The sequence below is a fragment of the Cetorhinus maximus genome, chromosome 5 (genome assembly GCF_964194155.1).
Source record: "Cetorhinus maximus chromosome 5, sCetMax3.hap1.1, whole genome shotgun sequence".
Taxonomy (NCBI): domain Eukaryota; kingdom Metazoa; phylum Chordata; class Chondrichthyes; order Lamniformes; family Cetorhinidae; genus Cetorhinus; species Cetorhinus maximus.
This window is the reverse complement of record NC_135883.1, coordinates 102,075,333-102,090,138: the sequence shown is the minus strand read 5'-3', so window position 1 is coordinate 102,090,138 and position 14,806 is coordinate 102,075,333.

The window sequence follows — 14,806 nt, the reverse complement described above, 5'->3', positions numbered from 1 at the left end:
GCACAGTCTAGAATAAGGTGTCTCCCATTTAAGATGGAGATGAGGAAGAATTTCTTCTCTCAGAGGGTCATTTACCTTTCAAATTCTCTACCTCAGAGATCAATGGAGTCTGAGGCATTGAATATATTTAAAGCTGAGGTAGACAGATTTTGATCTGCAAGGGAGGCAAAGGTTATGGAGGCAGACAGGAAGGTGGAGCTGGGACCACAATCAGATCAGCCAAGATCTTATTGAGTGGCAGAGCAGGCTTGGGTGGCTGAATGGCCTATTCCTGCACCAATTTCTTATGCTCTTATGTGCATATTAAAAAGTGCTTTTAAAATAATAAAACATCCCAAGATGCTTCACAGGAGCATTATGAAACAAAATATGACATCAAGCCACAAAATGAGATAAGATGACCAAAACTTGATAAAAGAAGTAGGCTTTATGTAGTGTCTTCAAGGAGAAAAGTGAGAGAGACAGAGAGGTGTAGAGAGAGAATTTCAGTACCTAAGCAACTGAAGTGGATGACTTCACATTTTCTCCCATTACATGGGAAAATTACTTGGGAATACCAGCACCTGCAAGTTCTCCTCCAACTCACACACCATCCTGACTTGGAACAATATTGCCATCCCTTCTCTGTCGCTGGGTCAAAATCTTGGAACTCCCTTCCTAACAGCACAGACAGCTTACCTACACCACATGGACTGCAGCGGTTCAAGAAGGCAGCTCACTACCACCTTCCCAAGGGTAATTTGGGATGGATAATAAATACTGGCCTAGCCAGTGACACACAATGAATGAATAAAAAAAAGAAAATTCAGCACTGTTGAAGAAGCAAAAACAAAAATTGCTGGAAAAACTCAGCAGGTCTGATAGCATCTGTGGAGAGAATGACAGAGTTAACGTTTTGAGTCCATATGACTTTTCTTCAGAACTGTTGAAGAAGCCTTGTCATTTGATCTGACACTAACAGCAGCAAGCTCAGATACCAGCATTGCATGACCTTAAAGGCTTCTGTAAAGTTGGCATCTGCTTTTGTGAGTCACAGGGCATGACCAGGCTGCAGCCAGAGCAGGGGGATAGGATGGTTCAGGGGGATAGGATGGTTCATGTGCCAGTTCCCTGAAGAGCAGGGTTAGAGATGAGTTCTGCTGCAAAGGACTCGCTGAGGTGGCATGCAGAGGAATCCAGATGGGCTTGCACACTGAGATGCTGGATACATTGGCTGACCTGCCACACAACCTCCTGTTTTGGAGACAGGCTCTAACTTTGCAGAGGGCATGGCGCGGAACTTGCCCTTTTTGCAGCCTTTGCTTCATCTTCCTGCCATCCTGCAGAGACTTTGAAGGACTGCAAGCTTTGCAACTTTTGCAGTCTTTGTATGGACAGATTACCTTTTACTCCAGCCTTCCTGTGAGGATGCAGCAACACTTGCTGCCATATCGTAGGAACTCCAGCCATGCAACGGGTCTGAATCTTATGCCCCTGAGTATATATTTATCAGCCATCATTGGCAACATTGGCTTTCATCTCCCTTTCCTTGAGAAGATTGTAGTGGGAGAAGAAGGACTGCGATATGGAAGTGAAGGATGTGGAAGGGAAGAGGAAAAGGCAGAGGGTATGAATGAAGAAGGACAAGAAAGGGAATGCAAAGATTGGGGATGGTGTGGGAGGAGAGAGGAAGAGAGGTATAGAAGAAGATGGAGAGAGCTGAATAGGGGATAGGGGAGAAAGAAGAAAGGAAGCAGAGCGAGGGGAAAGGAAGAATGAAGTCATGGGGGACAGTGGGAGAGGAATTGAGAAGGCCATAGGGAGGAGGAGACAGTGAAGGGAAGGGAGAGGATAAGACAAAAGGAGTGGATGGATGGAGTAAAAAGAGGACATGTTTGCTTATAATCCCTGTCTGTCGGTCTCTACCAACCAGACCAGCGTATGGTGGAGGTAGCTTTTAAACGGTTGCAGGGCGAGGGCTGTACTGGGGAAGGGGGGTATCCCAGGATGTGTGCGGGGGTACATGTTTATCTGTGCAAGTGGTCTCAGGATGATGCAGGCTAAGGAAGCAGTCTCCAGAGGAGATGAGGCCAGAGTGAGGTGCCAGTGAATGTGTGATGGCCTTGTGAGTGTGTGAGTTTTGAGTGATGAGATGGCTGCCTTACCCTGGCGGCACTGATGAGATCATTCATCCTCTTTCTGCACTGGATGGCCAACCTATTCTGTGCAGTGTTGACACTGACCACCTCTGCCACAGCGTCCCAAGCCGGAGTGGTGAGATTGGTGGATCTCGTGCGGAAACAGCTGGGGTGGAGGACATCACGGCAGGCCTCTAAAAAGCATTCCAGTGACGGGTCACTGAACTCATCTTGGCTTCCAGGGCCATGTCTTCACTGGAATAGTGCTGGTTCTTAGTTAACACAAGCTAACCCATGCGTCTCTCTCTTTCATCCTGCAGGGTGAGTACATTGGGAGTATGGAGCCTGGTGAACTAGTTGTATGCCTTGTGGTGTACAGAGAGCAGAGATGATGGAAAAGAGAGTGATGTCTGGCTGTGCAGAGGGAGGAGCAGCAACCTCAAGAAGAAGGGCCGGCTGGGGCTCTGGTGTCTATAGATCCTGGCTGTCTCTAGGCACCAACCAATGAGAGGCACGTTGCTGAAGAGCCACAGCGAGCTGTTACCAGTCGGTGCCTAGTGATACCCAGGGTCTATAGACGCCACCTTTCATTCCTGCAGATGACTGAGAATAGTATGGCTGAAGATTGCACATGTCTAGGGAACTGGTCAGTCCTATCTGCCAGCTACTGCAGGATTTGGCGCCACATGGACATGGAGGGCATCCACTGTGAAAGTGACTGCAGCGCTCAATTTTTATGCCAGTGGCTCCTTTCAGAGCTCCACACGTGGCCTCTGTGGGATATCGCAAGCCTCCACCTACAAATGCATCTATGAGGTCACAGATGCCATTTTCGTGAGGGCACACAGCATTGTGTATTTCGTCCAGACAAGGGCAGCCACGATACAAGAGCAATTAGATTTGCCCAGCTCTCAGGTTTCCCACAGATGCAGGGTGCCATCGACTGCACACATGTGGCACTCAGAATACTGTCACATCACATGGTGGACTACATCAACCGCAAGGGGTTCCATTCGCTGAATGTGCAGCTGGTGTGCAACCACCACAAATGTATCCTGCAGGTCTGTGCTTGGTTTCCAAGGAGTTTCCTTGACTCCTACATTCTCAGTCAGTCACAAAGCCCTGATGTCTTCCAGGGTCCACAGAGGCTGCAGGGATGGCTCCTCGGGGGCAATGGCTGCCCACAGAGAATGTGGCTGATGACACCCGTGCAGCAGAGCGATGGTATAATGAGGCTCATGCTGCAACTCAGTGGAGCAGACCATCGGGATGCTGAAAATGAGATTCCGGTGCCTGGACCAGTCTGGTGGAGCCCTCCAATACAGTCCACAGAGGGTGTCACACATCGTCATTGTCTGCTGCGCCCTTTACAAGCTGGCGCTGCAATGGGGAGAGGATCTGGCTGTGGAGGAGATGGAGGAGCTGGAGGTCTCCTCTGATAAGGAGGACATTGATGGTGATGAGGGGAAGGAGGTCCTTGAAGGTGACAACGAAGGCGATGAGGTCATCGCATTGGCCAGACGAGGCACATAGGCCGGGAGGCCCTCATTGCTGCAAGATTTGTAGAGGATGATGATGACATGCAGTGAGGAGACACCATAGATCCTCACATTGCATCTGTGAAAGTTTGACTCCAGTCTGCCTGACGGCAGCGCACATACCCTCTGTGATAATGTTCCTGACGTGGAGGCACAGCAGAGTCCGTAATAATCGCTAGATTCCAGGAGGATGATCACAACATGCAGTGAGGACACCCTGCAGATCTTCACATCGCCTCAGTGAATGTCTGACTCCTGTCTGGCCAAGGGCAGATTGCTTGCGCTCTGTGATCAGGGTCATATCATGGAGACGCAGCCATGAAATTTTAAATGCTCCTGATCCCTTCAGGAGCGCAGCATCACTGGTCACAGATGCTGATGCGATGAGGACCAGTCCCACCTTAAAGGTGCTGAGAGCACACAGAGAGAATGATGGAACTCTGTGACGCCTGCCCACGACATTCTGGCAGCAATGACAAGCACCATTGAGGTTCAGGCATCAGTAATGTGTCCAGTGAGTGTGAGGCCGACCATCACTTTGGTCTGAAGGCTGCACAAAGCACAGGGATTAAGCCCTGGACTGAGACACCTGCCTTTATCTTGTGCAGTAACCAAGGTTTCACATCTGGGTGACATGAACACTGCTCATCAGAACAAGGAGCCATAGACAGGGAGACATTGTTGAGAGTTTATTAACAATAGAGAAAATTATGTACAAGTGATTAACACCCATGCCCAGGCTGTGTAACTACACCTTCTTAACTTTCCTTACCCTGCCGCTACATCTTGGTGTTCCCAGACATCCACAGTGGAGGTAAAGGCAGCTTGCTGACTGCTAAGCCCTGGCTGTGATGACCTTGGTGGGTGTCCTCTGGAGGGCCAAGACCTGGAGGGCACCAGACTGCATTCAGGGTCCTGCTGTGTGGCAGTGGCATCCTCCTCAGCCTGCTGAGCTGGAGCTGCTGGGCTCATGGGAAGAGGGGATTCAGATGGGCCAGACACTCCCGGAGTCATTTGGGCAGATGGCCAGAGGTGTACACCTGCTGATCCTTCTCCCTATGGGTGCCCAAGGGCCCCGGTTGACTCCTTGAGGAGAAGGTGTATTAATTATGGCTTTCTTAAATGTTGGAATGTACCCCTAAGAATAGTCCTGTGATGTAAGATCACATGATCTGTGTAAACCAATGTGTTAGCAGCACGGACTACCTCCACAGGCAGTGTAGAGATGGAGTTGAAAGCACACATTCAATTAAATATCCCCATCCTCAATGGTGGAGGAGCCCAGCATATCAGTGCAAAAGATAAGGCTGAAGCATTTGCTACAATCTTCAGCCAAATGTGCTGAGTGGATGATCCTTCTCAGCCTCCTCCAGAGGTCCCCAGCATCACAGATGCCAGTCACCAGCCAATTCGATTCACTCCACGTGATATCAAGAAATGGCTGATGGCACAGGTTGCTGCAAAGGCTATGAGCCCTGACACCATTCCGGCCATAGTACTGAAGACTTGTGCTGCAGAACCTGCCTTGCTCCTAGCCAAGCTGTTCCAGTACAGCTACAAAACTGGCATCTTCCTGGCTATGTGGAAAATTGCCCAGGTATGTCCAGCACACAAAACGTAGGACAAATCCAACCTGGCCAATTACTGCCCCATCAGTCCACTCTCGATCATCAGTAGAGTAATGGAAGGGGTCATCAACAGTGCTATCACAGTGCTTGCTTAGCAATAACCTGCTCACTGACGCCCAGTTTGGGTTCCGCCAGGGCCACTCAGTTCCTGACCTCATTACAGCCTTGGTTCAAACATGGGCAAAAGAACTGAACTCCCGAGGTGAGGTGAGAGCGACTGCTGTTGACATCAAGGCAGCATTTGACTGAGTGTTGCATCAAAGAGCCCTAGCAAAACTGGAGTCACTGGGAATCAGGAGGAAAACTCTCCGCTGGTTGGAGTCATACCTAGCACAAAGGAAGATTGTTGTGGTTGTTGGAGGTCAGTCATCTCAGTTCCAGGACCTCACTGCAGGAGTACTTCAAGGTCAGCTCAACCATCTTCAGCTGCTTCATCAATGACCTTCCTTCCATCATGAGGTCAGAAGTGGACATGTTCGCTGATGATTGCACAATGTTCAGCACCATTCGCGGCTCCTCAGATACTGAAGCAGTCCATGTCCAAATGCAGCAAGGCCTGGACAATATACAGACTTGGGCTGACAAGTGGCAAGTAATATTCATGCCACACAAGTGCCAGGCAATGAACATCTGCAACAAGAGAGAATCCAACCATTGCCCCTTGATGTTCAATGGCATTACCATCACTGACTCCCCCACTATCAACATCCTGGGGGTTACCATTGACCAGAAACTGAACTGGACTAGTCATATAAATACTGTGGCTACAAGAGCAGGTCAGAGGCTAGGAAGTGTGCAACGAGCAACTCCTGACTCCCCAAAGCCTGTCCACCATCTACAAGGCACAATTCCAGAGTGTGATGGAATACTCCCCACTTACCTGGATGAGTGCAGCTTCCACAACAGTCAAGAAGCTTGACACTGTCCAGGACAAAGCACTTGATAGGCACCACATCCACAAACATTCATTCCCTTCACCATCAAAGCACAGTACCAGCAGCGTGTACCATCTACAAGATTCACTGCAGGAATTCACCAAGGCTTCTTTGACAGCACCTTCCAAACCCACGACTGCTACCGTCTAGAAGGCAAGGGCAGCAGATAGATGACCACCACTTCCACTGCCTCCCATACTGGATTAGTGATGTGGCTGCCCCTCCTGCAGCCAGAGCGGGGAGAGGACATCACAGCGGGCCTCCACTGCATCCAAAAGGCACTCAAGGGATGTGTCATTAAACCCGGGGGCTGCAGTCTTCTTGCCTTTCGGGGCCTTGTCTTCTGTGCAGCAGTCTCGAGTTGGAAGCACTGAGAGGTGTGCACGTGAACCCACTGTAAGTGTGGCACTCGACGCGAGGAAGTGGCAAGGTGATGTCATGGTGGGTGAATGAAAGGCCGCCCGTCATCGAAACAGTGTGTTTCCGTGAATGCATAATTAATGTGGCAGGACTGGGAGTGTATGGCGTGAAAAGCTGCCATTGCGGCCGGCGGGTAAAACGACATTTTCCTGCCTGCTACCGCACTTAGTGCAAATCTGGAAGGATTCCACCCAGCATATTTCCTAATTATTGAGGTGGGAAGTGGACAATACCGCTTGAAAAGCCACCCATGACACAATTGATTTGAGGGGAGTTTCCAATGATTACTGGAAATGACGCTATTTCAGCTATTCAGGGAGAGTGTGTTTCAGACATAGAGGCGGCAGCTTTTGTTTAATCTAGTGAAGGTGTAAAGCTTTTAGTTCCATTTCTCATTCTTCTTGGAGTTATCATTTTATAACATTTTTCCATATGCAGCCATGTTTATGTGATTCACTCGTGTGTGGTCGGTTTGCAGAATACAGACCTAGAATTCAGTTGGGGTAGTATTTGGGTTGTCGAGTAGTGTTAGACGGCACCAAGTTGTTTTATGTTTATCCTGCAAAGTTACAATGACAGTGCCCCCGATTGTGAAAGTGTCTTTGTGATCCTGAGACCACTAATTATTTTTAGCATATTAAAGATGAAGCCCTCTGAAAGATTGTGTGGTGCAGGAATATTGCTGATGTTTTATAACTATAATCTGATCACACAGTACTGAACATCTATCTGATGACTTTATCTCAGCTTTGCACAGCAGCTGTCTGTGACTTTGCTGTGTCCTCATCCTGCCCAACCACCTCTGTATCAGTGCTGCAGCTTCTGATAGTCAGTCTCCTCTTCAGAAATGTCAATTTGCAGGCCCTTCAGAATAAAATAGCGGAGGATGTAGCAGGTCACCATGACTTGTGCTACAACACTGGGATCATACTGGAAGCATGTGGACCTTCCCTTTTGCATGCCAATGTCCTGTTTAATTTAATTGAATTCAAATGTGTGAGCCTTATTTCCCTTATTTACTTCTATGCTTTATTGTTGGTCCTTTTTATATGGTAGCCCCAGTAGTTTTGAATAATATTAATCTCCAAGAACAACCATCATCCCAAAAGATTCTTCTGAAAGGTGGGTGAATTATGAAAAATCCCTACATACTGGTGAATGGTGCACAGAATCTGTGCTTCTGGTGGTGCATATTTTATTGGATAACATAACAATGGAGTGTGGGGGTCATTTGTATGACCACAACTACAGTCTATACCCTGTGGAAGCATAGACACATGATAAAAATTAATGTCTTGCCCTTGTAATAAATGTAATGATCTGGGCTGCTGTGGAAAATAAATGACTTGTCTTATGTAACAATGGGTAACAGAGTAACTGACCTGCCAGAAGTTGCCAGTGACCAGATAAGTCACTTTCAAACAAAAAAGTACAGTTATGTCTTTCGTGGCCATAGGTGGCACCATAGCAAGCAGACATCTTATGTTTGAATGAATTCCTTTGTACAGTGGCTTGACATAGTTATGTGACTTTCTGATGCCATGCCATGTAAATAAATGTTTTTGGGCAGAATCCATTTTACCCACCACATGGTACATCTCACACCCTCCATCACTTCCTTTTTTTATTCATTCATGGGAAGTAGGTATCTCTGGCTGGGCCAGCATTTATTGCACATTCCTAAATGCCCTTGAGAAGCTGGTGGTGAGCTGCCTTCTTGAACTGCTGCAGTTCCTGTGGTGTAGATGCACCCACAGTGCTGTTAGGGAGGAAGTTCCAGGATTTTGACCCAGTGACAGTTAAGGAACGGCAATATATTTTCAAAGTAGGGTGGTGAGTGACTAGAAGGGGAACTTCCAGGTGATGGTGTTCCCATGTATCTGCTGCCCTTGTTCTTCTAGATGGTAACAGTCATGGGTTTGGAAGGTGCTACCAAAGGAGCCCCAGTGAGTTCCTGCAGTGCATCTTGTAGATGGTACACCCTGCTGCCACTGTGAGTCAGTGGTTGAGGGAGTGAGTGTTTGTGGGTGTGGTGCCAATCAAGCGGGCTGCTTTGTCCTGGACAGTGTCAAGCTTCTTGAGTGTTGTGGGAGCTGCACTCATCCAGGCAAGTGGAGAGTATTCCATCACACTTCTGACTTGTGTCTTGTAGATGGTGGACAGGCTTTAGGGAGTCAGGAGGTGAGTTACTCACCGCAGGATTCCTAGCCTCTGACCTGCTCTTGTAGCCACAGTATTTATATGGCTAGTCCAGTTCAGTTTCTGGTCCATGGTAACCCCAGGATGTTGATAGTATGGGATAGTGGGGATTCCTGTAGAATTGAAGGCAGAGCTTACAAGTAAGTCATCATAGCGATGGTTCCTCACTAAGCTACAAGTTCTGATTCTTCCAGATAGGGCCCAGGAGTGGTGCCGACAGTCCAAACACTGGGGCCCAGTGTCTAGGCGGGCCCAGACTCATAAACTGAGTTTCTTATTGTCCTCCAGCCTGAGCAGCTACAGAGCTGCAGACCTGAAAGATCGACTTTAAAACAAAACGGAACCTTGCGGCTGAGTTCCGATTATTTTGAAGCTGGTCTGTCAGTGCCAGGTCATTTTCACTGAGCTCCTGCACTGCTGTTTCTGACCTTTGGTGATTCTGATTGTACTTTAAAAGCCCACCAGAAAACCACGGAGCTGCTTGGAGGTCAGAAGCAGCAGCGCAGCAACTGAGGGTTCTTCCTTTAAAAATGGTAGGTGAAATCTCCATTTCAGAGTCAACTGGGAGCTGTTGGAGGGGTGGAGGGAGGTTGAGGGGCTGTTGAAGCGGTGGGGGGAAGGTTGGGAAGTCTTGGAAGGGTGGGGAGAGAATGGAGGGTTTTGAATGGGTGGAGGGGTGTTTGGGCTGTTGGAGTATTGGTGGAAGGTTGGGAGTGTTGGAGGGGCATGGTGGCAGAGCGGTGTCTTGGGGGTTGGGGTCGGGTGGGTGGCAGGGGTGACTGGTGCCATTCTTTTTCTGCTGTTGGAGTTTCTTGTTTAATAATTACATTTTCCTGTTTTAGACTATAAATTCACAGTGTATAACACAATTTGTATGACACTTTCTGGGGGAAAGGGGCAACAATCCAGTTCTTGAATTAAGGCTGTACCAAATTTATGCGCTTTGTATCATTCTTGTCTGAAAAATTCAGGTCAACAATTCAATCTACTTTTCTCCTAAGCTGCTGGTAGATGTCTGATTGACAAATCCTGGGGATAGTGTCATTATCGTAAAAGGAGCAGATGCCATTTATGGTATATTGTGGGTTGGTGCCAGAGAACTCAGAATGGTAGGGTTGTATTAGCTATAGAGTTGAATTGTTTTGTAAATGTAGCGATTTCTTTGTTGTTACTTTCCTAACATCAGTTGATTGCTCTGTGATTAATTACCCTTGGGGAATCAGCATTGGGCCTCCAATTTCATCATTGCTACAGTCACTCTGCCTACTGAATGCAGATGTAATGAAATAAAGATAAATCCTATATTTGTACAGCACCTTTCATGATGTCCCAAATCGGATAACAGCCAATTCAATACTTTTGATTTATAGTCACTAGTATAATGTAGGCAATGTTATCAAATGGCAGAAAAAGCTCGAGAGGTCAAAAGGCTTACTTGTACTCCTAATACATGTGTCCGTATTTCAATCTGGGTGGATGAAGTGAGGAGGGCTAGGTTGCCTTTTTCATCCATAATTATCTTACGAATAGAGGGGGGATATTGTGGCTGAAGTTCTGTTTATTTTGTTGTGAATGCAAGTTTACTGTGAGCAGGCTTTGTGGGATGAAATAGCCAGGACAGGGGTGGGTAATGGGCTCATAGTGAATCAGTAACTTGTTTTATCCTGCATATGATTCAGAAGTCTTTTCCATTGACTTCAGTCATGTCCTTTTGTCTACTTACCTATTTTCCCCACTCTATCTTGATGATTTTATGAGATTTTTGAGATATTGAAATATCATTATAAAGTAGTATTCCATAATAGATATTGAAAATATTTTGTTGCAAGAAGTAGCAAGCAGCAGTCTTCAGACTTGCTGATCAAGAAAGCACAGATACAAATGTAAACCATTAAGTCTTTGTCCTCTGGCTTCTTAAAAGTTGTGTCGCACAGAGACACCTGAGGGCTCTAATACTTCTCACTGACAGTGAAGACCTATGTTATTTAACCATTCCACCTTGTTTCTCAGCAGTCATTTGATCTTTCTACCCTCTGAGATTACTGGTAAAATAGAATCCAATTGCACCACTTCTATGAAATAATTATATTAAGTAATACCATGCACGCAAGCAGGAGAAAGTCTTCTAATTCTTCTACAGAATGGAAAATATCTTGTACAGTTCATCTGGGTTGCAAGTATTGATGTTTCCCCAAAGATGTCACCCTGTTCATATGGTGCAATGTGCAGAACATGTTAATGAGAGCTGAGGCAGTCACCAAAATCAGTGCTATGTCTGCACAGTGTTAAAAATAACCAACGGAATATTTTCCTGTCAAATTAACAGTATTGCATGATGCTGATAAAGTAAAATTTGTACTCTCTGGTTGTTTAATAGTCGCAATGGGAGCACTTATAGGACACACACAAACAGTGCATTACATCATTGCTGCTCTTAATATTAATGACTCATGCTGCATATAAGTCAGACAATATTTGTAACCAGATGCCAACAATAGGTGTTCTCATTTTACTAGTACTTTTCGGTGTTTGGTGAATGTTGAAAGGGGGAAAAAATATCATGCATGTTTGAGGAAGAGGGTTAAGTGGGGGATGGGTGTTCGGGGAACAAAGGGCCCGGAAAGAGGAGAAGCACCAGGGCCCATGATTTCCCTCCTTGGCCCTGTTCCCAGCTGGATTTCTATGGTTGATACTCTGGAGTGTATGGTGGCCACTGTATTATGGGAATTTTGAGACCTTTGTGTCCAATTTTGATATAGACTAATGAATCTGATAATTCTTCCATTATCAGAATTAATCAAGTGCTACATTTATCAGTGATGGTCTAAGGACTAATGTATGATACCAGGGTAGACATGCGGCAATCTTGCATCCATTTTTTGACATTCAATCTCATCCTTTGACAATCTAATTAGAACTTGCATTTGAATTTTGTGCGCTCTAACAGCTGTAATTTATGGGGCCTGCAAGAGTGAGCAGGGAGGTGGCAGGGCTGAAAAATTAGAGGAGTGGGGTGTGGGTCAGGGGGTGGCACACCAATCACCTTCCTGCTGCCATGGCATTTTGCTACTGGCACTCCCACCCAGAAGTCAACTGCACCACTTAAGTGACCAGTTAAGGGCCTCTTCCTAGCGCTACTGGTATTTTAGCAGGGGTCTCTCCACCGTGTGGGAGGAGTGCCTGGTGTACCCTGGTGCCCTTCCTGTGGGCTTAGGCAGCCTCTCCCAATTGGATACCCTGTGGCCCAACAAGGGGCCCCTAGAAGCAATGGCCTCCTCCGTGGAAAACTGCACCCCTCCCCCACTCCTCATCAACCACCCCATCCCTCACAGGGACCTTCCTGACTGGCTCCAGCGACCCCAACCTCGCTTAGCTTGTTCCAAGGGCCATAACCATGCTGTGTCCTCTTGGCTCGATGAAATCCCAGCAGTTGACACCACTTCGGGATCTGATTGGCCAGCAGTTCTTGGGGGTGGGATCTTGTCCTTAAAGGGACATGTTCAAGTGTTGCCTGACTGCCAAAAAATCAGGTTTGGGCCGAGGTGGAGTTGACCCTGGCTTTCTGGACTCTTGTCAGAGCCACTGCTACACCAACAAAATCCAGTCCTAAGTGACAGCGTAATTCCTGCCCCCTAGTGTCTAGTAAGAGGTGTTTTTCAGTCTTCAGTTTTGAATAATTAAAATTTTGGAGGAGAGCAATTGTAAATCCAAATCTGAACTCCAAATCAATCTAATGTGACCAGATGTCCTGGTTTTGATGGGACAGTCCCGGTTTATCATTAAACGTCCTGGTGATCCAACAATTTCCTAAAACTAGTTCAAACATTCCAGCTTTCACATTTTCCCATTTTGTCAAATATATACTGGGCATGGGGGAGAAAATCTGTGTTAAATTTAATTTCCTCCCTGTAAAGACCCATCACACCACACTGCAGGCAGCAGATCTGTATCCCTCTCCCCACTGCCCCCTCGAGGTCTCCAAGGGAGTTGTTACTACCATTTTGGCACCGACGGCGCCATTGCTGATAACGCTTTTTAAACAATCTATAGAATAGGATTGCCAGGCCTGACTGGACATATTCCAGGAGATGTCATCATATGACCTCCCACATTCAACTGGCACTCCTCAGATTCCTGCCATTGGTCATCCAACATGTCAATCACCCCAGAGCCCCGCTTTCCCATAACATTTAGATGTGTCCCGGTTCTGGCCTTTGAAATCTGGTCACCCTAAATCAATCCAATTCATCTTTAACCAGCAATCATCTTCATAAAATGCTTGATGGTTACTTGCATATCAACAACAATGAAGTATACTGGCATCTGTTCCTAGACTTTAGATGTGCAATAATTTTCCCTGCCTTTCCAGTTTCTTTGGCCCCGGTATATCTGTGAGAGAACAAGGGGGAGGTGTGGTGACTGGGAAACCCATATTTCCATTAGGAATGTTATGAAAAGTAACCTGTATCTCATTTATATTGGTTAACATTCTGCTATATGGTTCTATAAACCTATTCTGTGTTTTAGGATAGATGCAGTCAGCTAGGCAATTAATAAACAAACTAATGAGAGAAGGAAAGTTAACACCATGTGGAAGTGGAAAACATTGTCAGGAAGCTAGGCTATTTTAAAAATAAACTTGTCTGTGTATTAATGTTACTATAATTTACATATGCACACAAAGCACTGCTGTTGTCATTTTGTGGCAAACCAGACTGGAATGCTGCATGTAACTTTGCAGCATGCTGTAAACCTGATAGAAATACCAATGATTTTATCATGAGGCACAGACAAGAGCCAACATTTCCTTGGAAAACAACAAGTCATCATCTTGGAGTATAATGGACTTTGACAGATGTTCTAATATTTATTTTTTAAAAGCATTCTGAAGGAAGTATAAGAGGCAATAAAGAGTATTATTTGCATTGAGGTTGCATCCATTTCACCAAGCCCTATAGTTTTTTTGGAAAAATTTGATTGCTATTGACTTAGACATTGAAGCAGATGCATTGATTCTGCTTTACTTTGGGCCAAATGAAATGATCTGCCATTTTGTTGCACATCGTTTAAACCTGTGATACGCTAATAATACTTTGGGTGGAATCTTAACACCTATTTAAAGATTTTCAGAGATCAAGACCAAAAGCTAGCCCCAATCCCACTGGTGATGCCTGGCCACCCGCCTACACTATCTGCAGCCAATTAAGAGGATGTCTCTGGGACCAGTAAGACTTGCATCTGGCTGGGCTAATAGGAGGGCCTACTGTGGTGTCTTGCTGGCAGCTAAACCAGGTGAGGTGGGTGCTGCTGCAGTAGGTAGGAGAATGCAAGGGTGCCGCATATTGGAGGCGCCTTCTGAAGGGGTAAGAAAATTATTCGTGGCCACAGCTGCCAGGCTGTCATTATGGACCCTCTCCACAGGATGACCTGCGGCCACAGTTGTCGACCTATGGCAGATGCAACTCAGGATCGGCAGGAGGATAAATGAAGATTGTTTCACTGGCCCCTGGCCTCTTGAGCTTTGACCACAGCACAGGGCCTGTCCTCCACCAGTATGACCTGGCAGCACCCCCAACCTAGCCCTGAGTGGCCAGTTAATTGGCAATTAATTGGCTACCTGCTGCTGGCAGGCAAGCAGCTGCTTCTGGTGCTCACCTGCCTCCTGCAATATCGGCTGGTGGTGGGAATGCATCAGATGGCCAATTGATGCACCATTTTCAAATTTATCTTCATGCTGCTGGTGAGATTCCACCCTTTGATGCGGGATTCTGTCATTACAAATGTTCGAGCGCATGAACAACTATCTTTAAAACAATTACAAATAATGACTAACCAGATAACTTCATATTCCATATCTTAAAATGAACAACAAATAATCTGTGGTGTTAAATTCTTACTAATTACCACCAAAGCTGTTGACATTACAGCAATTTGCATTTCCCCCTCCCCAATTACGCCTAATTTTCTGT